A 2,500-nucleotide genomic window follows, 5' to 3' on the forward strand; every position below is an offset into this window, starting at 1 on the left:
ACGCGTACCCCATCACGGTGACCAGGCATAGTGACTGGTCAGTTGCAGAGGACGGACCCGACGCTGTGCGCGCTGCAACGGATGCTGGTGACGTTGCAACGGAAGCTGGGGGCGTTGCAGCGGAAGCTGGGGGCGTTGCAGCGGAGGCAGGTCGTGTTGCAACGGATGCTGGGGTCGTTGCAACGGATGCTGCGCGCGTTGCAACGTTGGCTGGGGGCGTTGCAGCGGAGGCAGGTCGCGTTGCGACGTTGGCTGGGGGCGTTGCAACGGAGGCAGGTCGCTTTGCAACGGATGCTGGGATCGTTGCAACGGAAGCTGGGGGCATTGCAACGTTGGCTGGGGGCGTTGCAACGGATGCCGAGCGCGTTGCAACGTTGGCTGGTGACGTTGCAACGGAGGCAGGGCGCGTTGCAACGGATGCTGGTGACGTTGCAACGGAGGCAGGGCGCGTTGCAACGTTGGCTGGGGGCGTTGCAACGGAGGCAGGTCGCGTTGCCACGGTTGCTGGTGACGTTGCAACGGAGGCAGGGCGCGTTGCAACGTTGGCTGGGAGTGTTGCAACGGATGCTGGTGACGTTGCAACGGAGGCAGGGCGCGTTGCAACGTTGGCTGGGGGCGTCGCAACGGAGGCAGGTCGCGTTGCCACGGTTGCTGGTGACGTTGCAACGGAGGCAGGGCGCGTTGCAACGTTGGCTGGGGGCGTTGCAACGTTGGCTGGGGGCAGTGCAACGGATGCTGGGGTCGGTGCAACGTTGGCCGTGCGCGTTGCAACAGAGGCAGGGCGCGTTGCAACGGATGCTGGTGACGTTGCAACGGAGGCAGGGCGCGTTGCAACGTTGGCTGGGAGCGTTGCAACGGAGGCAGGGCGCGTTGCAACGTTGGCTGGGGGCGTTGCAACGGATGCTGGGGACGGTGCAACGTTGGCTGGGCACGTTGCAACGGAGGCAGGGTGCGTTGCAACGGATGCTGGGTTAGGTGCATCGTTGGCTGGTTTCGTTGCAACGGAGGCACCCGCCGTTGCAACGATGGCTCGGAGCGTTGCAACGGAGGAGCCAAATTTTCATATCTCATAATTGGCTCGTGCATTTTTTCTAAAATTTTGAGGGAACCTTGGTAATATTATGTGAAGGCTGCACAAAAAAATCCAGGTCAAAAATCGCACGTTTGCTCCGTTTTTCATTTTTTTTGAATTTCCGGCTTTCCGGGCGGTAAAAAAATCGGCAAAAAAAATCGGCACGGTGTAAATTCACCAAATTTGGGGGATGGAAAGATCTTATTTTTCTAGAGGTTGTTGCAAAAAACGGCGTCAAAATTCGACCTCTAGAGCACTTTCCTTGAGTATGTCTCCTCCCGGAAAAGGACGTCTACCCGTGGCACCTTGGTAATGGCTCGGCAGCCTATTATAGGGGGGAGGGGTGTCGTGATGCTGAAACTCGAGTTGCCCAAAGGCTTGCTGGGCGCAATGCCAGCAAGATGCACGTTGCCTTGCCATCCCCTAGGCACACTAGCAAGCACGTTGTGGTTGTGGTGTGCCGCCGGGCTCCCCCGCCCCCCACGGAGGCACCCGCCGTTGCAACGATGGCTCGGAGCGTTGCAACGGAGGAGCCAAATTTTCATATCTCAGAATTGGCTCGTGCATTTTTCGTGAAATTTTGAGGGAACCTTGGTAATATTATGTGAAGGCTGCACAAAAAAATCCAGGTCAAAAATCGCAGGTTTTCTCCGTTTTTCATTTTTTTTGAATTTCCGGCATTCCGGGCGGTAAAAAAATCGTCAAAAAAAATCGGCACGGTGTAAATTCACCAAATTTGGAGGATGGAAAGTTCTTATTTTTCTAGAGGTTGTTGCAAAAAACGGCGTCAAAATTCGACCTCTAGAGCACTTTCCTTTAGTATGTCTCCTCACGGAAAAGGACGTCTACCCGTGGCACTTTGGTAATGGCTCGGCAGCCTATTATAGGGGGGAGGGGAGTCGTGATGCTGAAACTCGAGTTGCCCAAAGGCTTGCTGGGCGCAATGCCAGCCAGATGCACGTTGCCTTGCCATCCCCTAGGCACACTAGCAAGCACGTTGTGGTTGTGGTGTGCCGCCGGGCTCCCCCGCCCCCCACGGAGGCACCCGCCGTTGCAACGATGGCTCGGAGCGTTGCAACGGAGGAGCCAAATTTTCATATCTCAGAATTGGCTCGTGCATTTTTCGTGAAATTTTGAGGGAACCTTGGTAATATTATGTGAAGGCTGCACAAAAAAATCCAGGTCAAAAATCGCAGGTTTGCTCCGTTTTTCATTTTTTTTGAATTTCCGGCATTCCGGGCGGTAAAAAAATCGTCAAAAAAAATCGGCACGGTGTAAATTCACCAAATTTGGAGGATGGAAAGATCTTATTTTTCTAGAGGTTGTTGCAAAAAACGGCGTCAAAATTCGACCTCTAGAGCACTTTCCTTTAGTATGTCTCCTCACGGAAAAGGACGTCTACCCGTGGCACTTTGGTAATGGCTCGGC

The sequence above is a fragment of the Arachis ipaensis genome, chromosome B7 (assembly GCF_059453495.1).
Source record: "Arachis ipaensis isolate K30076 ecotype BB chromosome B7, ASM5945349v1, whole genome shotgun sequence".
In the NCBI taxonomy this organism is placed as follows: domain Eukaryota; kingdom Viridiplantae; phylum Streptophyta; class Magnoliopsida; order Fabales; family Fabaceae; genus Arachis; species Arachis ipaensis.